This window comes from Pristiophorus japonicus, chromosome 11 (genome assembly GCF_044704955.1).
Source record: "Pristiophorus japonicus isolate sPriJap1 chromosome 11, sPriJap1.hap1, whole genome shotgun sequence".
NCBI classification, from domain to species: Eukaryota; Metazoa; Chordata; class Chondrichthyes; family Pristiophoridae; genus Pristiophorus; species Pristiophorus japonicus.
The window spans coordinates 102,624,539-102,645,823 of record NC_091987.1 but is presented as its reverse complement, the minus strand read 5'-3'; positions in this window follow the sequence as shown (position 1 = coordinate 102,645,823).

Genomic DNA, 21,285 nt, shown 5'->3' with positions numbered 1-21,285 from the left:
CCATGAACTCATTGAATGGAGGTGCAGGCTTGAAGGGCCGAATGGCTTACTCCTGCACCTATTTTCTATGTTTTCTAAGTTTCTATGAGGGGGTTGACGTATGAGGAAAGGTTGAGGAGGTTGGGCCTCTTCTCATTGGAATTCAGAAGAATGAGAGGTGATCTTATCAAAACGTATAAGATTATGAGGTGGCTTGACAAGGTGGATGCAGAGAGGATGTTTCCACTCATAGGGGAGACTAGAACTAGGGGCCATAATATTAGAAAAAGGGGCCGCCCATTTAAAACTGAGATGAGGAGGAATTTCTTCTCTGAGAGGGTTGTAAATCTGTGAAATTCGCTGACTCAGAGAGCTGTGGAAGCTGGGTCATTAAATAAATATTAAGACAGAAATAGACAGTTTCTTAACCAATAAGGGAAGAGGGGAGTGGGCAGAGTAGTGGACCTGAGTCCATGAGCGGATCAGCCATGATCGCATTAAATGGTGGAGCAGGCTCGAGGGCCTACTCCTGTTTCTATTTCTTATGTTATTTGTTCTTATGTAAATCCATGCTGACTGTCCTTGATTAATCCACGTCTTTCTACATGAAGATTTATCCTGTCCCTCAGAATCTTTTCCAATAATTTTCCCACCACTGAGGTTAGGCTGACTGGCCTGTAATTACTCAGTCTATCCCTTCCTCCCTTTTTCAGCAATGGTACAATATTAGAAGTCTTCCAGTCCTCCGGCACCATACCTGTAGCCAGAGAGGATTGGAAAATGATGGTCAGAGCCTCTGCTATTTCATCTCTTGCTTCTCTTAACAGCCTGGGATACATTTCATCTGGGCCTGGAGATTTATCCACTTTCAAAGATGCTATACCCCTTAATACTTTCTCTCTCAATATGTTTATTTCATCTAATATTTCACACTCCTCCTCCTTGATTGCAATGTCTGCATCGCCCCTCTCTTTTGTGAAAACAGAAGCAAAGCTTTCATTAAGAATCTTACTGTGGTCCGTAATGGGCCCTAATCTTTCTTTAGTTATCCTTTTGCTCTTAATGTATTTATAAAACATCTTTGAGTTTTCCCTGATTTTACTTCCCAATATTTTTCATGTGCTCTCTTTGCTTTCCTCATTTCCTTTTTAATTTAACCCTGTACTTTCTATATTCCTCCAGTTTCTGCAGTATTGAGCCCTCGGTATCTGTAATAAGCTTCCCCTTTTTTCTTTATCCTACCATGTATGCCCCTTGACATCCAGGGGACTCCAGGTTTGTTCGTCCCACCCATTTTCTTTAAGGGAACATAAGTGCTCTGAACCCCCACAAACTTCTCCTTGAATGCCTCCCACTGCTCTGACATGGATTTACCTTCAAGTACCTGTTTCCAGTCTACTTTTGCAAAAGCACATCCCAGCTTAGTAAAATTAAATTCTTCTCCTTCTTAGGCAGTCCCTCGGAATCGAGGATGACTTGCTTCCACACTAAAAATGAGTTCTCAGGTGACTTATAAGTCCGATGCGGGACGTACAGTCTCTGTCACAGGTGGGGCAGATGGTGATTGAAGGGACGGGTGGGTGGGGTGCTTGGGTTGCCGAGCGCTCCTTCTGCTGTCTACGCTTGGCTTCAGCTTGCTCCCAGCGAAGAGACTCGGGGTGTTCGGCATCTTCCCGGATGCTTTTCCTCCACTTTGAGTGGTCTTGGGCCAAGGATTCCCAGGTGTCAGTGAGGATGTTGCACTTTTTCAAGGAGGCTTTGAGGGTGTCCTTGAAGCGTTTCCTCTGCCCACTTGGGGCTCGCTTGGCGTGTCGAAGCTCCGAGTAGAGTGCTTGTTTTGGGAGTCTTGTATCAAGTATTTAGATGATGTGGCCCGTCCAATGAAGCTGATCGAGTGTGGTCAATGCTTCGATGCTGGGGATGTTGGCCTGAACGACGACACTGACATTAGTGTGCCTATCCTACCAATGGATTTGCAGGACCTTGCAGAGGCAGCGTTGTTGGTACTTCTCCAGTGCTTTGCGGTGCCTGCTGTACATGGTCCATGTCTCTGAGCCATTTAGGAGGGCGCGTATCACCACTGCTCTGTAGACCATGAGCTTGGTCCTGGGTTTGAGGTCCTTGTCTTCAAACACTCTCTTCATCAGGCGACCGAAGGCTGCGCTGGCACACTGAAGGCAGTGTTGAACTTCATCATCGACGTCTGCCTTTGTGAACAGTAGTCTTCCGAGGTTTGGAAAATGGTTCACGTTGTCCAAGGTCTCGTCGTGGATTTTGATAATCGGGGAAGCAGCGCTGTGTGGCGGGGGCAGGTAGGTAGAGGGCTTTTGTCTTACGAATGTTTAGTGTAAGGCCCATGCTCTCGTCCGCTTCGGTGAAGGTGCTGAAGATAACTTGCAGATCGGCCTCCGAGTGTGCACAGACGCAAGCGTCATCTGCATACTGTAGTTCAATGACAGGATGGGGCGACCTTGGAGCTGGCCTGGAGGTGACGGAGGTTGAACAGTTTCCCGTTTGTTCTGTGAATTAAATCCACTCTAGCAGTGAGCTTACTGAGGGTGAGATGGAGCATTGTAGCAAGGAAAATCGAGAAGAGCATTGGTGCGATGACACAGCCTTGCTTGACCCCAGTCCAAATGTGAATTCTGTCCATGATGGATCCATTGGTCAGGATCACGACTTGCATGTCATCGTGAAGCAGGCAAAGGATGGTGACAAACTTTTGAGGGCAGCCGAATTTGAGGAGGACGCTCCACAATCCCTCACAGTTGACAGTTTCGAAGGCATTTGAGAGGTCAAAGAAGGCCATGTACAGGGATTGGTGCTGTTCTCTGTATTTCTCTTGGATTTGCCGCGCGGTGAAGATTATGTTCATTGTGCCCCTCAGTGGGCGGAATCCGCATTGCGACTCTGGGAGAACATGATGAGGAGGATTCTTCCAATGACTTTCCCCATGGCAGGGAAACTCCTCTGTAAATACCGCAATCGGACTTGCTACCTTTTTTGAAGATGGTCACGATTACGGCATCTCTGAGATCCCCTGGCATGCTCTCCTCCTTCCAGATAAGAGAAATGAGATCATGTATTCATGCAAATAGTGCTTCTCCGTCATGTTTTAGTGCTTCGGCGGGGATTCCATCTGCTCCTGAGGCCTTGTTGTTCTTCAGTTGTCAGATAGCCTTTTCAACCTCGTGCTGGTCTGTGGTTTTGCTGAGGTGGCGGCGGGTAGCATGCTGCGGGATGGAGTTGAGGACACTCACGTCGAAGACAGAGTATCGGTTAAGGAGATCTTCAAAGTGCTCCTTCCAGCGGGCACTGACTGTTTCTCTGTCCTTGATGAGTACCTCTCTGTTCTTGGCCAGCAGTGGGGTGGGGCCTTGGGTGCTTGGGCCATAGGTGGTCTTGACAGCACCAAAGAATCCACGCATATCATGGTTGTTGGCTAGTTGCTGGATCTCTTGCGTTTTCTCCATTAGGTCGTGGGTTTTTTGATGGACCTGGGCCTCCAGACGTCTGTAGAGCTGCTTTCTTGCTCTCGAGTTGTGTTGCTGTTTCCAGTTCAAAAATGCCTTGCACTTGCGGCTTATTAGCTCCTGGATCTCATGGTCATTCGCATCGAACCAGTCTTGGTGTTTCCTGCTTGAGTGACTGAGCGTCTCTCCACAGGTGCTAATTATGGAGGCCTTGAGGCCAGACCAGACGCTGTGGACACTCTGCGTCTCTGGGTCACTGGGGATCACCAGGTTGGCAGTGAGGCACTGGCTGAACAGGGCTTTCTTAGCAGGATCTTTGAGTGCTCCAGCGTTGATTTTCCTGCGGCATTGTTTCTGTTGCAGTCGCTGTTTTGGGGCTACGTTGATGGTGATGACAGAGCGGATTAGGCAGTGATTCGTCAAGCAGTTGTCAGCCCCTGTCATGGCGTGGGTGATGTGCATGTCCTTGCGGTCCTTTGCTCGGATGATGATGTAGTCTAGCAGATGCCAATGCTTGGAGAGAGGGTGTTGCCATGAAGCCTTGTACTTGTCTCTGACAGAACAAGGTGTTGGTTATGACAAAGCCATGTTCCAAGCATTTTGTCTGGAGGAGGGTGGCATTGGAGTTGGTTTTCCCTACTCCTTCTCTGCCGATCACACCTCCCCAGAGATCTGTGTTCTTTGCAACTCTGGAGTTAAAGTCGCCGCAAAGGATCAGCTTGTCAACCATTGGGAGTTGGGACAGGGATTGTTCAAGGTTGGAGAAGAATTCCTCCTTGGTCTCATCTATAGCTTCCAGTGTTGGGGTGTACGCGCTGAAGACTGTAGCGCACTGATTCCGGGCTAGGGTGAGCCAAAGAATCATGAGACGTTCGTTTATCCCGCAAGGGGACTCTCTGAGACGACCCGCCAGCTCATGTTTTATGGTGAAGCCTCCTTACAGCTGTAATCATTTCTTTAATCAATATTGCGACCCCCCTCCTTTTTTTTTATCCCCCTCTCTAACTTGTCTGAAAATCCTGTAACTAGGAATGTTGAGCTGCCATACCTGCCTTTCTTTCAGCCATGTCTCAGTAATAGCTGTAATATCAGACTTCCACATGTCTGTCTGTGCCCTCAGCTCATCTGCCTTATTCTCGAGACTCCTTGCATTGAAATATACACCATTTAGCACTGCCAAGCTCCCTTGTTTTCTACTTTCTAGCTTTTGTTTCCTCTGCCTTCCAAACTCGCTTACTAATTTTATGCCTTTCATCTCCAGCTTTTCTTCTCTCCCTTCTGAATCTACTCTCAGATTCCCAGCCCTCTACCAAGATAGTTTATGTTGTGTATCTGTAAAGCATGCATTCCGATGTTCCGCCACCAGAGTGTTCATCTCCTGAAGTCCCAAGGGATCCCAGCATCCCTTGGGAGCACTGTATATAAGCCGACCCCGAAGGCCTGTTCCTCACTCTGGAGTGTCTTATTAAAGACTGAGGCTTCTGATGCTTTAACCTCCCTGTGTGCAGCCTCATCTGTGTTAGGAACACAATAACTGGCGACGAGTATACAAATCCAACGCAAAGATGCAGCAAACTGTGGGCATCCTGGAGAAGTTCTCGGAGGGTGAGGACTGGGAAGCCTATGTTGAACGGCTAGACCAGTACTTTGTAGCCAACAAGCTGGACGGAGAAGGAAGCGCTGCAAAAAGGAGAGCGGTCCTCCTCACAGTCTGCGGGGCACCGACCTACAGCCTCATGAAGAATCTTCTGGCTCCGGTGAAACCCACAGATAAGTCGTATGAGGAGCTGTGTACACTGGTTCGAGAGCATCTTAACCCGAGGGAGAGCGTGCTGATGGCAAGGTATCAGTTCTACACGTGCCAGCGATCTGAAGGTCAGGAAGTGGCGAGCTACGTCGCCGAGCTAAGGCGACCTGCAGGACAATGTGAGTTTGATGGCTACCTGGAGCAAATGCTCAGAGACTTTTTTGTACTGGGCATTGGCCATGAGACCATCCTATGAAAACTTTTGATTGTAGAGACACCGACCCTCAGTAAGGCCATTGCGATAGCACAGGTGTTTATGTCCATCCGTGATAACACCAAACAAATCTCTCAGCACACAAGTGCTAGAAATGTTCATAAATTAACTAGAACTGTGATTGCGAGCAGAAATGTAAAGAGCAGAACCCATGAGTCAGCAACTGCCAGCATGCCTCAGGTGACCCAGATGACTCAGAGTCACCAACAAAGGATGAATGCAAGGCGATTCAGACCTTGTTGGCTTTGTGGAGGCTTCCATTCAGCCTATTCATGCCGCTTCAAAGGGTATGTTTGCAAGAGCTGTGGAACAATGGGGCACCTCCAACGAGCTTGCAAATGAGCTGCAAGCTCTGCAAAACCTGCTAACCACCACGTGGCAGAGGAAGATCAGTCCGTGGTGGATCAAAGCAATTTCGAGCCTCAGAGAGAGGAGGCAGGTGCTGAAGTACACGGGGTGCACACATTTGAAGAAATGTCCACCTATAATGCTAAACGTAAAATTGAATGGCTTACCCATAGCCATGGAACTGGACACTGGCGCTAGCCAATCTATCATGAGTAAAAAGATGTTTGAGAGACTGTGGTGCAACAAGGCATTCAGACCAGGCCTTAGCCCCATCCACATGAAACTGAGAAAATACAAGAAAGAGCTTATCACTGTCCTGGGCAGCGCCATGGTCAAGGTCACCTACGAGGGCATGGTGCACGAACTGCCACTCTAGATTGTCCCAGGCGATGGCCCCACACTGTTTGGAAGGAGCTGGCTGGGCGAAATCCGCTGGAACTGGGATGACATCTGAGCGCTATCACATGTCGATGAGACCTCATGTACCCAGGTTCTTAACAAATTACCTTCCCTTTTTGAGCCAGGCATTGGAAACTTTTCTGGGGCGAAGGTGCGGATCCACTTGGTCCCAGAGGTACGACCCGTTCACCACAAGGCGCGAGCGGTACCTCACATGAAGAGGGAGAGAGTGGAAATCGAGTTGGACAGGCTGCAACGCGAGGGCATTATCTCCCCAGTGGAATTCAGCGAGTGGGCCAGCCCGATTTTTCCAGTACTCAAAAGTGATGGCACGGTCAGGATTTGCGGCAATTATAAAGTAACTATTAATCGTTTCTCGCTACAGGACCAATACCCGCTACCTAAGGCAGACGACCTATTTGCGACGCTGGCAGGAGGCAAGACATTCACCAAGCTTGACCTGACTTCGGCCTACATGACGCAGGAGCTGGAGAAGTCTTCGAAGGGCCTCACCTGCATCAACACGCACAAGGGACTGTTCATCAACAACAGATGCCCGTTTGGAATTCGGTCCGCTGCAGCGATCTTCCAGAGAAACATGGAGAGCCTATTCAAGTCGGTACCACACATGGTGCTCTTTCAGGATGACATATTGGTCACAGGTTGGGACACCGCCGAGCACCTACAAAACCTGGAGGAGGTCCTCCAGCGACTGGATCGCGTAGGGCTGTGGCTGAAGAGGTCGAAATGCGTCTTCATGGCAACAGAAGTGGAGTTTTTGGGGAGAAAGATCGCGGCAGACGACATTCAGCCCACAAACGCCAAGACAGAGGCGATCAGGAATGTGCCTAGGCCACAGAACGTCACAGAGCTGCGGTCGGTCCTGGGACTCCTCAAGTATTTGGTAACTTCCTACCAGGGTTAAGCATCCTTTTAGAGCCTCTACATGTGTTCTTGCGCCAAGGTGAGAACTGGGTATGGGGAAAAAAACAAGTAATTGCTTTTGAGAAAGCCAGAAACATTTTATGCTCCAATAAGCTGCTTGTATTGTATAACCCGTGTAAAAGACTTGTGCTAGCATGTGACGCGTCGTCGTACGGAGTCGGGTGTGTATTACAACAAGCTAACATTGCGGGGAAGTTGCAACCTGTCGCCTATGCTTCCAGGAACTTGTCTAAGGCCGAGAGGGCCTACAGCATGATTGAGAAAGAGGTATTAGCGTGTGTGTGTTCAGATTAAAGAAAATGCATCGGTACCTGTTTGGCCTCAAATTTGAGCTGGAAGCCGATCACAAGCCCCTCACATCCCTGTTCACTGAAAACAAGGGGATAAATACTAATGCCTCAGCCCGCATAGAAAGGTGGGCACTCGCGCTATCAGCGTATAATTATACCATCCGCCACAGGCCAGGCACCGAGAACTGTGCGGATGCTCTCAGTCAGCTACCATAGCCTGCAAACTTGTTGATGGTGGCGCAGATCGCAGATCGCAGACTTGATGGTCATGGAAGCGTTTTAAAATGATAAATCACCTGTCACGGCCCGCCAGATTAGGACTTGGACCAGCCAAGATCCTCTGCTGTCACTAGTAAAAAACTGTGTACTGCCAGGGAGCTGGACCAGCATCCCCGTTGAAATGCAAGAGCCAATCAAGCCGTTGCAGCGGCGAAAGGATGAGCTGTCCATTCAGGCAGACTGCCTGTTGTGGGGTAACCGCGTAGTGCTACCAAAAAAGGGCAGGGAGACGTTCATCTCAGATCTCCACAGCACACACCCGGGTATAGTAATGATGAAAGCGATAACCAGATCCCACGTGTGGTGGCCCAGTATCGACTCTGACTTAGAGTCCTGTGTACGGCAATGCAGCGTATGTGCTCAGTTGAGCAACACGCCCAGAGAGGCACCACTAAGTTTGTGGTCCTGGCCCTCCAGACCATGGTCGAGGATCCATGTCGACTATGCGGGCCCGTTTCTCGGTAAAATGTTCCTGGTGGTGGTGGATGCTTTTTCAAAATGGATTGAATGTGAAATAATGTCAGGAAGCACCGCCACCGCCACCATTGAAAGCCTGAGGGCCATGTTTGCCACCCACGGCCTGCCTGACATACTGGTCAGTGACAACGGGCCATGTTTCACCAGTGCAGAATTTAAAGAATTCATGACCCGCAATGGTATCAAACATGTCACCTCAGCCCCGTTTAAACCAGCCTCCAATGGGCAGGCAGAGCGGGCAGTACAAACCATCAAACAGAGCCTTAAATGAGTCACTGAAGGCTCACTACAAACCCGCCTGTCCCGAGTTCTGCTCAGCTGCCACACAAGACCCCACTCGCTCACAGGGGTGCCCCTGGCTGAGCTACTCATGAAAAGGACACTTAAAACCAGACTCTCGCTGGTTCACCCCAACCTGCATGATCAGGTAGAGAGCAGGCGGCAGCAACTGACCGCCTCACCTCATAAATAGTTTTCACTTTGACTTTGAGGGGGAGTGATGTTATGTATCTGTAAAGCATGCACTCCCATGTTCCACCACCATGGAGCTCATCCCCTGAAGTCCCAAGGGATCCCAGCATCCTTTGGGAGCTTTCTATATAAGCCGGCCCCTAAGGCCTGTTCCTCACTCTGGAGTGTCTTATTAAAGACTGAGGTCACTGTTACTTTAACCTCTCTGCGTGCAGCCTCATCTGTGTTAGGAACACAATAGTTTAAACCCTCCCTAACCACATTAGCAACCCCCCTCCAGCTCCCCCCTCCCCCCGCCACGGGAGGATATTGGTCCTGGCCCTGTTGAGGTGCAACCCATCCGGCTTGTTCAGGTCCCAATTCCCCCAGAAAAGGTCCCAATGCTCCAGCAATCTGAAGCCCTCTCTGCTGCACCATCTCTCCAGGCATGCATTCATCTGCTCTATCCTCCTATTTCTCTACTCAATAGCACATGGCACCAGGAATACATAAGAACATAAGAACATAACAAATAGGAACAGGAGTGGGCCATACGGCTGCTCGAGCCTGCTCCGCCATTCAATCAGATCATGGCTGATCTGATCATGGACCCAGCTCCACCTCCCCGCCCGCTCCCCATAACCCCTTATCCCCTTATCGTTTGAGTAATCCAGAGATTACTACCTTTGAGGTTCTGCTTTTTAATCTCTTTCCTAGCTGCCTAAAATCTGCCTGCAGGACCTTATCCCTCTTTCTACCTGTGTCATTGGTGTCAATATATACCAGTTTATATCTGCCTGTTTACCCTCCCCCCTCAAAATGTTCTGCAGCGGCTCAGTGACATCCTTGACCCTTGCAGCAGCGAGGCAACATACCATCCTGGAGTCACGTTTGCGGCCACAGAAACGCCTGTCTGTTCCCCTAACTATCGAATCCCCTACCACTATTGCTCTTCCACTCTTCTTCCGCCCCCCACCATATGCAGCTGAGCCACCCATGGTGCATGGGCTGGCTGCACTCCCCAGAGGAACCATCACCCTCATTAGTATCCAGAATTGAAAACCGGTTCGCGAGCGAGATGCACTCAGGGGACTCCTGTCCTACCTGCCTGGTCCTCCTTGTCTGTCTTTTCCCTCTCTGCCTGCACACTCTTAAGCTGCGGGGTGACCACCTCCTGAAACGTGCTGTCCACAAAGTTCTCAGCCTCGCAGATGCACTGCAGTGATGCCAGCCGCCGCTCAAGCTCTGAAACCCGGAGTTCGAGCTGCTCTAGCTGGTGACACTTCCCGCACACATGGTGGTCCAGGCCACGCGAAGCATCCAGAACTCCCCACATGGCACAGGATGTGCATTCCTGTGATGTCCCTCCTTGTTTTTTGTAGAAATACGCTGTGGAAGGTGCATGCTGCTCCTCGCTCTCTCCTTTCTGTCCCGCCACCGCCTCTGCCTCCGATTTGGAGAAACGGGGAGAATGGAATAGAGTCCTTACAGGAAGCAGGAAGTGCCGTCCAGGTAGCTGTGGGAGTCAGTGGGCTTATAGTGGATGTTTGTTGATAGAGTATCCCCAGAAATGGAGACATAGAAGTCGAGAAAGGGAAGAGAAGAGTCGAAGATGGACCATGTGAAGGTGAGGGAAGGGTGGAAATTGATAGCAAAGTGAATGAAATTTTTTAGTTCAGGGCAAGAGCAGGAAGCTGCACCAATACAGTCATCAATGAGTGGGACTGTAACAAAGAATGTTTCACATATTCCACGAAAAGGTAGGCATAGCTAGGACCCATGCGGATTCCCAAAGCAACAATTTTAATTTGGAGGAAGGTGAGTGAAGTCAAAGGAAAAGTTGTTCAATGTGAGAACAATGCAGCCAGGCAAAGGAGGGTATGCCAGATGAGGATTGGTTGGGCCTCTGTTCAAGGAAGAAGCGGAACACCCTCAGGCTGTCCTGGTGATGAATAGATGTGTAGAGGGATTGGATAGTGAAAAGGAGGCAGTTGGGGGCCAGGAAACTGGAAACTGTTAATGTGTCGGAGGGCGTTGGAAGAGTCACAGATGTAGGTGGGAAGAGACTGACAATAGAGTTGAGATAGGAAGAAATCAGTTCCGTGGGGCAAGAACAGGCTGAAATGAGGGATCTACCAGGACAGTCCTGTTTGTGGATCTTGGGAAGGAGGTAAAAGCGTGCTGTGTGAGATTGGGAACTATGAAGTTGACGGCCGTGGAAGGAAGATCTTCAGAAGAGATGAAGTCAGTTACAGTCTTGCAAACAATGGTTACAATACAGCTTCACACAATGCTTGTTTTGTCTATCTATTGTGAACTCTTATCAATCTCTTTGTATCCAATTCTTCATGTGTACCTGTTATACACAAAAAAAAGCTCGAAATGCATTTTTCTCTTTCTTATACCATATGTTATTCTGTCAGCTAAGAAAGCAGGCTTTTCAATACCGAATTATAACCAGCTATAACGAGGCCCAGAGATCGAGACCAGTGGGGAACGGCGATGGAGGTGGTGAGCAGTGGAGAATTGATGATGTCGGGGCCCGGGAGAGGTGGGATCGTGGCCCAGGATCGGCGGGGTTGTGGCCCGGGAGCGGCGCATAATATAACAATAGCGGGGTCAGCACCCAGGGATGGCGCAGTAGAGCTTGGTCTCCAGTCATCTTGGTTAACCCTTGCTACTGGACCAAGACCTTGCTTTGTCAAGTCCGTGTGGTGGCTGGTGTGCAACAGCCACTCCACGTTAAAAGAATTCACATACAGGCATCTTCCACCCTTCAATTGGTGTAAATGCGGGTCATCCTTGACACGAGGACTGTCTAATACTATAATACTGCAAACAATGGCTTGATGTTTGGTAGCGGGGGTCATGATCCAGGGGGAGTTAGGAGGAGGCGTCCATAGAGAGATGGTGTTGTAAGATTTTGTGAAAGTTTTCTTAATAAAGTTGACGAAATTTTATGTACCAACATGCCTCGTGACGCCAACTGGACTTTCTGCTGAACAAATGTAAAATAAAACTGCTGAACACTGTGAGCTGTTTCTCACAGATAAGGAAGACAGAACAAATGGTTGTAGCTGGAGGGCGTTAATCACAGATAAAAGAGATAGCAGGCCTTCAGATCTTAAGAGCTTTGTAGACATGAAGTCTCCAATTTTGGGGCCCACTGACTAACTATCTGATATTTGATAAGAAGAAGAGAAGAACTACCACCATTACTCCTGCTGAATGGGGCACATACACACAAAACGACTGCCCAGTTTTGGGGGTATAAAAAGTGCTATGAAAAGACACTCAGGACTGCTGCAGTCAGAGGCAACTTGGTCAGTTGCCAGTTAAAGAGCCACTTCTAGTCACCGCCGAACTGACCACTCACTAATGTTAGTATGTGTGAGTTTTTGCTTATGATTGCTTGAGCTTTATGTAAAGGAATAGATCCGTGCACGCTTATTAGTAATCCAGGATTACTGTGTGTATAACGGTAATATTAGATGCTTACTTGTAATCTCTTGTTGATTTTAAGTAAAGAGAACTTATTCCAGAAATCTTTGTTGTGAGCTGTCTGTTCCATGAGTCTGAACTCTGTAAACTGATGGACGAGGCAAGGGGTAATTCCGCACATGCTACAGGTTTGGTGCCCGAACAGCGATTCGTTCGGAACAAACAGTGACAAGACAATGGACGAGTTAGTCACAAGGTATGTGACGGGGAAGTTACCTCTCAGGAAGTAGTGGCTACAGGTCATTATTGACAATGAAGATCCGGTTTGTGAGACCGAACAGTGGATACAAGGGTCCACGTGCCATCCAGAAAAATGAAGTCTGTCTGGTTGTTAGCCGATAAGAGGCAAGTTAAGAATGATGAGTGTACGAAGATTAAGTTGCAAAAGGAAGATTAAGAAGTTGGAGGATAATTTGCGGGTTCAAAGGGGTATTGTGTGTGCAACAAGCCCTTGGTTAGAAGAAGAAGGATAGGAAAGTGGAGAGAGGGCTGGGGAATGTGATGAAGGTGAAGCGGAGTTAGACAAGAGACCAGAACATGGTCCACCAGAGGGAATTTGGCAAACACCTATGGCTCCGATTTGCCAAACACCAACCAGGTGCTGGCCAATGGGATGGCAGAGGGAGCTCTGGGGGCACCAGACTGGGAATTTGTGGTTCCATACAATACCGAAGACTTAAAGAAAATGGCCAGTGATATAAAAAGTTTGGAGCAAGGAGGGGACCCCAAAGGGCACTACTTAGAGATAGAACAAATAGCTGCCCTGAACGGCTTGGATGACAAGGAAAAGAAACGCCTGTTGCTTTTTTACTCTCAGTCCAGGAGTATTCGCTGGCCTTCCGCTGGTTAAAAAGGTAGCTGGAGGCGATTATGAGGGCTTGAAAGTGCGAATTGCTCAAGCATTGGGGGCAGATAAAGAGGATCCATTTAAGGCCATAGCGGATGTGGCCCAATGAGTCCCCAGTCGCGTTCACTGATCGACTGTGGCCGATCTATTTAGGCGCAATGGGAGGGGCAGTGCGACACAGATTTAAAAGGAACTGCCACGCAGCCATTGGCTGTGCAGTATGATATCCCACAGTCTGCCCTACAGGCAGTCATGTCAGACTTTGACCCCAAAGATGGGAAAAATACCGAGTCTAAGATCTTGAGGAAAATGACCCTGCGCTTCGAGGCGTGCCAAGCAGATAAAATGAATACCAGGGTAATGAATAAGCCGAAAGGGAAGGTATGTGAAATGAAGGGTGAAACATCTCGTAAGTGGCAGCAAGAAGGAACCATGCCAGGACAAGCGTGGGATCATGACAAGGGGTGTTATAACTTTGGAGACCGGGGACATTTTGTACGCAGCTGTAAGAAACCTAGGAGGGGAGAAACTGAGGCCCGCGCTTGATGGAGCCTCGACCCAGTGCTCCCAGTTACGAGGATTTGATGAAATATGTTGCTAAGCATATGAAAGAGAAGGAGACACCTCAAGGGAAAATCCACGCGGCACTTGGGGAGGAGCACGGAGAAACCCAGATATGAAGGAGCCGTGCCCAGCCCGAGTACCTGTGTTCACTCAGGTACAATGATTGTGGAAGACCATGTATAGACATCATAATAGTTGGAGAGAGAGGGGACTATTTGGTAGACACTGGAGCGTCAAGTACGGTAGTCAACTCTCCCTCCCCGATGAGGTCCCCCTAGTCAAGTGGGGCCCCTTATGCTTTAGGTTGCTTCATGTGCGACTCAAAGGCTGGGGCTGTGTCAAAACTTTTTAAACTTCAAAATATGGCCACTCCAAATAAAGTGGACTGAACAGTCAGAGATAAAGCAGTGGGAGAAGCTTGCTCAGAAGCAATTAGGGGTCAAAATTCGGTTGCTAACGCCTGCTAATAATGCCGGTGTTAGGTGTTAACTCGGCGTTAGGCGGTTTGGACTGGCGCTGGGTGCTGTTGACACCTGCCATGAAATTCGGTGTTAATTTTTTAAGGGTGTTAAAATGTAACGTACCGCCGGCTAAAGCCATGGAAATCATGACGTCAATACGCGTACAATGCCTCCTTGGCGCCTTTCTTGTTACATTCACTTTTGCCACCTCACTTAATGGCTGGTATCGATGACGCCTGAAAATGTTGGACTGCACAAGGCAGAGAACCGAATCCGGGATGTTATTCAAAGCCAGGGCTCAGAGGTCTCGGTCAGTGCTGAGTTTGATGCGCGCACAGACAGTAGGGTGTTGGCGTCGTACTGCTGTTGACTCATCAGATTGGCTACTCGTATCTCGGACACATTGTTGCGTTCGATATCGGAAAAATGTGAAAGTTGCATTTCACTGTGACCTGTGCCAAGTGATGGGGTCAGTGATCACACACGACATCGTTCTGTGGCGAAAACTTTAAAGGCAGCGGCTGCAGAGACAGCTTAGGGCAAATGTGGATCCTCCCTAGAGGAGAAGCCCCAGATGGCGGGGCAGGAGGCCGTTCAGACGCAGAGTTTACCATGCACATTACACTTATCTTGAGATGTCCGAGGAGCACTGCTTGAGAAGGCTGAGGTTCTGCAAGGAGGTGGTGACGAAGCTCTGTCACCTTCTGCAGACATACGTGGCAGCTGACATTTGCACCAGGACCTCGCTGTTAGTGGCAGTGAAAGTGACTGTAGCCCTCAATGTCTATGCTACCGGCTCCTTCCCGTCTCCTGTAGACGATATATGCAACATCTCACAGTTTGCAGTACATTGCTGCATTCGCCAGGTGACCGAAGCTCTCTACAGCAAACAAATGGATTACATCAAGTCCACCATGTCCAGGGAAGACCAGATGAGCTCACCCATGGCTTTGCCAGGAGAGCGGGCTTCCCCAGGGAGCCATTGATTGTACGCATGTGGCATTGAGGGCCCCGCCCCACAATGGAGAGGTATTTCGTTATCGCAAGGGATTCCACTCCCCCAATGTCTAGCTGACCTGCGATCACAGGCAGATGATCCTTGCTGTCAATGCCTGCTCTCCTGGCAGCTGCCACGATGCCTTCATCCTGCGGGCGATCAGTGTGCCACGACTCTTCCAGCCACCACATGAAGGCCATGGCTGACTCCTGGGCGACAAAGGATATGGTGTTGCCACCTGACTAATGTCACCCCTCCACAATCCCACCACCACCCTGCCGAACAGCAGCAGCTAAAACAGCAGCCATACCACAACCCGGGCCATTATCGAGCAAACTATCGGGGTTCTGAAATAGCATTTCTGCTGCCTTGACCACTTCGGGGGGTGGGGGGCACTCCAGGACTCACCGGATAGTCTCCAGGGACGTAATTCAGGCCCGCCAAAAAGCTGCCGCATTTTTTAAGTACTTTTACCACCGTCTTGGAAAAGGTCGACTCTTGATCGATATTCAAGTCTTTGTCTTTTTTTTCGAGCGGACCAGAAGTCGGTCATAAGTGTCAATAAATGCTGGTGAGGGGTAGAAGTGGAGGTGGGACAGATTCTCCACCGCTGTCACTCAGCAGCAGAGCATCTGCGTCACCACATCTCTCCCCTCCTTTAGAGAATCGGCGAATCTTTAAGATCGGCCACTGGGCCACCAGGTAGGGTTTCGGCTGGACCAGCGGCCTGGCACCCAAGATGGGGTGGCAGGCTGCTTGTTGGTGGCACCCAGCCGAACCCGGGAGGCACAATAGTCCAGCCAACACGGAAGTCGGCCGGCAAAATAAATAAAATGGCGGCAGCGGCATTGGGCCCTTGCCTTTAATGTCCACCACGTAGCCAGGGCTCACAGAGAGAATAGAAGGTGCACCGACAGAGAAAGTTGTCGGGGGCACCGCTCGACGGGCATTAGATTTTTCGGCCTGAATATTGACAGAGGTGGGGGGTCCCAGCATTGCGCACACTGAAGACGCACTGACAGCCGTTCGGCAGTGGTGGGCTGGAAGTGGGGACTACCAGAAAAAAAACCCTGCTGAATTTGGCTGGCGGCGGCCATTTACCCAGAAATTGGTGGCCATTGGAGTCCGCCGCCTGGCCGCCGCTTTCCGGCGGTAACAGGCCTTATCAGGACCCGGAATTTCGGCCCCTCTATGTTCACCATTGTTTGCTGCATGCTGCACAACCTGGTTATTATGAGGGCCAGCCATTACCACCAGGGTAATCACCTCAGCAGGACGCCGACGATGAGGACGAAGACGAAGAGCGTCAGCGAAGGAGGAGGCAGCATAACACTGCTGTGGCTGGAAGAGCTGCTCATCAGAGACTCTTCGCTCATCGAATCCAGTGAATGACACTTGACGTGCCCAATGGCCAGCCTATACACCTGGGCATCAACTAAACACATCGCTACCGCTCCTGCAGCCCTCCGTGTTTAATAATCACTGCATAATCATGTGAACAATCAAAACTTGGTTTATTGCAAACATAAATCATATGTGTGGAAAACAAGCTCAAGACAACTTCATCCCCAACACATCAATGTACCCACAAAACCCCTGAAAACATTCTCAGAGACATCCAAGGGCAACTAATGACATCAGTTCCTTTTCTAACAAGGTACCCGTCTCTGGTGACCAGCAAACAATTGTTTCATCATTAATCCAAGTGTATCACTTTACATGAGCTCACATTCATAAGAACATAAGAATTAGGAACGGGAGTAGGCCATCTAGCCCCTCGAGCCTGCTCCGCCATTCAACAAGATCATGGCTGATTTGGCCATGGACTCAGCTCCACTTACCCGCCCGCTCCCCGTAACCCTTAATTCCCTTATTGGTTAAAAATCTATCTACCTGTGATTTGAATACGTTCAATGAGCTAGCCTCAACTGCTTCCTTGGGCAGAGAATTCCACAGATTCACAACCCTCTGGGAGAAGAAATTCCTTCTCAACTCGGTTTTAAATTGGCTCCCCTGTATTTTGAGGCTGTGCCCCCTAGTTCTAGTCTCCCCGACCAGTGGAAACAACCTCTCTGCCTCTATCTTGTCCATCCCTTTCATTATTTTAAATGTTCCTATAAGATCACCCCTCATCCTTCTGAACTCCAACGAGTAAAGTTCCAGTCTACTCAATCTATCATCATAAGGTAATCCCCTCATCTCCGGAATCAGCCTAGTGAATCGTCTCTGTACTCCTTCCAAAGCTAGTATATCCTTCCTTAAGTAAGGTGACCAAAACTGCATGCAGTACTCCAGGTGCGGCCTCACCAATACCCTGTACAGTTGCAGCAGGACCTCCCTGCTTTTGTACTCCATCCCTCTCGCAATGAAGGCCAACATTCCATTCGCCTTCCTGATTACCTGCTGCACCTGCAAACTAACTTTTTGGGATTCATGCACAAGGAACTCAAAAGAGTTTCATGCACAAGGACCCCCAGGTCCCTCTGCACTGCAGCATGTTGTAATTTCTCCCCATTCAAATAATATTCCCTTTTACTGTTTTTTTTCCCAAGGTGGATGACCTCACATTTTCCAACATTGTATTCCATCTGCCAAACCTTAGCCCATTTGCTTAACCTATCTAAATCTCTTTGCAGCCTCTCTGTGTCCTCGACACAACCCGCTTTCCCACTAATCTTTGTGTCATCTGCAAATTTTGTTACACGACACTCTGTCCCCTCTTCCAGGTCATCTATATATATTGTAAATAGTTGTGGTCCCAGCACCGATCCCTGTGGCACACCACTAACCACCGATTTCCAACCCGAAAAGGACCCATTTATCCCGACTCTCTGCTTTCTGTTAGCCAGCCAATTCTCGATCCATGCTAATACATTTCCTCTGACTCCACGTACCTTTATCTTCTGCAGTAACCTTTTGTGTGGCACCTTATCAAATGCCTTTTGGAAATCTAAATACACCACATCCATCGGTACATCTCTATCCACCATGCTCGTTATATCCTCAAAGAATTCCAGTAAATTAGGTAAACATGATTTCCCCTTCATGAATCCATGTTGCGTCTGCTTGATTGCACTATTCCTATCTAGATGTCCCGCTATTTCTTCCTTAATGATAGCTTCAAGCATTTTCCCAACTACAGATGTTAAACTAACTGGCCTATAGTTACCTGCCCCCTTTTTTAAAGAGAGGCGTTACATTAGCTGCTTTCCAATCCGCTGATACCTCCCCAGAGTCCAGAGAATTTTGGTAGATTATAACGAATGTATCTGCTATAACTTCCACCATCTCTTTTAATACTCTGGGATGCATTTCATCAGGACCAGGGGACTTGTCCACCTTGAGTCCCGATAGCCTGTCCAGCACTACCCCCTAGTGATAGTGATTGTCTCAAGGTCCTCCCTTCCCACATTCCTGTGACCAGCAATTTTTGACATGGTTTTTGTGTCTTCCACTGTGAAGACCGAAGCAAAATAATTGTTTAAAGTCTCAGCCTTGTTTTTTGCCTTGGGTTTCTCTGCCCTCCACTTTTACTCATCTCCTTTCTGTCTTTTGCTTTTGTCTCCTTTTTGTTTCCCTCTGTCTCCCTGCATTGGTTCCCATCCCTCTGTCATATTAGTTTAACTCCTCCCCAACAGCACTAGCAAACACTTGCCCTAGGACATTGGTTCCGGTCCTGCCCAGGTGCAGACCGTCCGATTTGTACTGGTCCCACCTCCCCCAGAACCGGTTCCAATGCCCCAGGAATTTGAATCCCTCCCTGCTGTACCACTGCTCAAGCCACGTATTCATCTGAGGTATCCTGCTATTCCTACACTGACTAGCACGTGGCACTGGTAGCAATCCCGAGATTACTACTTTTGAGGTCCTACGTTTTAATTTAGCTCCTAGCTCCTTAAATTCGTCTCGTAGGACCTCATCCCTTTTTTTACCTATATCGTTGGTACCAATGTGCACCACGACAACTGGCTGTTCACCCTCCCTTTTCACAATGTCCTGCACCCGCTCCGAGACATCCTTGACCCTTGCACCAGGGAGGCAACATACCATCCTGGAGTCTCGGTTGCGGCCGCAGAAACGCCTATCTATTCCCCTTACAATTGAACCCCCTATCACTATCGCTCTCCCACTCTTTTTCCTGCCCTCCTGTGCAACAGAGCCAGCCACGGTGCTGTGAACTTGGCTGCTGCTGCCCTCCCCTGATGAGTCATCCCCCTCAACAGTACTCAAAACAGTGTATCTGTTTTGCAGGGGGATGACCGCAGGGGATCCCTGCAGTACCTTCCTTGCACTTGCTCTTCCTGCTGGTCTTCCATTCCCTATCTGGCTGTGGACCCTTTGTCTGCTGTAAGACCAACTCACTACACGTGCTACTCACGTCATTCTCAGCATCATGGATGCTCCAGAGTAAATCCACCCTCAGCTCCAATTCCGCAACGCGGACCGTCAGGAGCTGGAGGTGGATATACTTCCCACACACGTAGTCGTCAGGGACACCGGAAGTGTCCCTGAGTTCCCACATGGTACAGGAGGAGCATATCACGTGACCGAGCTCTCCTGCCATGACTTAACCCTTAGACACACTTAAATTGGCAACAACAATGTTAAAGTTTACTCACTGTTATAGAAGAGAAAAAAGAAAAACTACTCACCAATCACCAGCCAATCACTTACCCCTTTGGCTGTGACGTCACCTTTCTGTTTCTTTCTACTTCTTTTTTGCCTTCCCCCTGTAGCTGCACAAGCCTCTCGCCGAACTCGCGCTGCTCCTGGTCGCACTGGCCTTTTGTAGTCCTCTCCGATCCCCGGACTCCTGCTGAACTCGCGCTGCTCCTGGTCTCACTGGCCTTCTGTAGTCCTCTCCGATCCCTGGAACTCTCGCCTCTCGCCGAACTCGTGCTGCTCCTGGTCTCACTGGCCTTTTGTAGGCCTCTCCGATCCCCGGAACTCCCGCCTCTCGCCGAACTCGTGCTGCTCCTGATCTCACTGGCCTTTTGTAGGCCTCCCCGATCCCCGGAACTCCCGCCTCTCGCCGAACTCACGCTGCTCCTGGTCTCACTGGCCTTTTGTTGGCCTCTCCGATCCCCGGAACTCCAGCCTCTCGCTGATCTCGCGCTGCTCCTGGTCTCACTTGCCTTTTGCTACCCATCTCTGTTGACTATTAAGCAAGTGTTTGCTGGTACATATAAGTGCAACTAGTTATATAAGCTCATATCTTAACAAGGTCAGCATATGTGTCTACCTTCCCAAAGGTCTTTATTTTGTCTTGAAGATTGATTTAACACCCCTTCCCTTCTCCTCCGCTCCCCCCCCCCCCCCCCCACACACCTACTGCTGCTCCTCAATGGTGTCTCAGGGCCTTCAGCAAGGCTGGTAGTCAGTTGCTGACTTGGAGCCGCAACCATGTTGGCCGAGCAGGACGTCCCCAACCAACTTGAACTCTGGAAGACCCGACTTTCTACCGTGGCAGATGATGTGCTTGAATTGAAAATGGCACACTCAATCCATTTGGAGTAGGTGTCTACGACAACCAAAAACATTTTTCCCATGAAAGAACCTGCGTAGTCCACATGGATGCGTGACCATGGCTTGGCGGGCCAGGACCAGGGGCTAAGGGGGGCTTCCCTGGGCGCATTGCCCAGCTGAGCACACGTGTTGCACCTGCGAACACAAAGTTCCAGGTCTGCATCTATCCCTGGCCACCAAATGTGTGACCTGGCAATTGCCTTCATCATGACAATGCCCGGGTGCTTATTGTGGAGTTCTCTGATGAACATCTCTCTGCCCATCTGGGGTATGACTACTCGGTTTCCCCACAGTAGGCAATCAGCCTGAATCGAGAGTTCATCTTTGCAACTGTGAAATGGTTTGAATTCCTCAGGGCATGCCCCGTACGTGGCTGCCCAGTCCCCATTCAGGACATATTTCTTGACTAAAGACAGTAGCGGGTCTCTATTTGTCCAGACTTTGATCTGACGGGCTGTCACGGGTGAGCCTCCGCGTTCAAAAGCTTCAGCAGCCATGACCATCTCAGCAGCATGCTCGGTTGCCCCCTCGGTGGTGGCTAGTGGCAGCCTGCTGAGTGCATCGGTGCAGTTTTCAGTGCCCGGTCTGTGCCGAATTGTGCAGTCATAGGCGGCTAACGTGAGTGCCCACCTCTGTATGCGGGCCGATGCATTTGCATTTGTGGCCTTGTTGTCGGCCAAAAGGGAAGTTAGGGATTTGTAATCTGTCTCCAGCTCAAATTTTCTGCC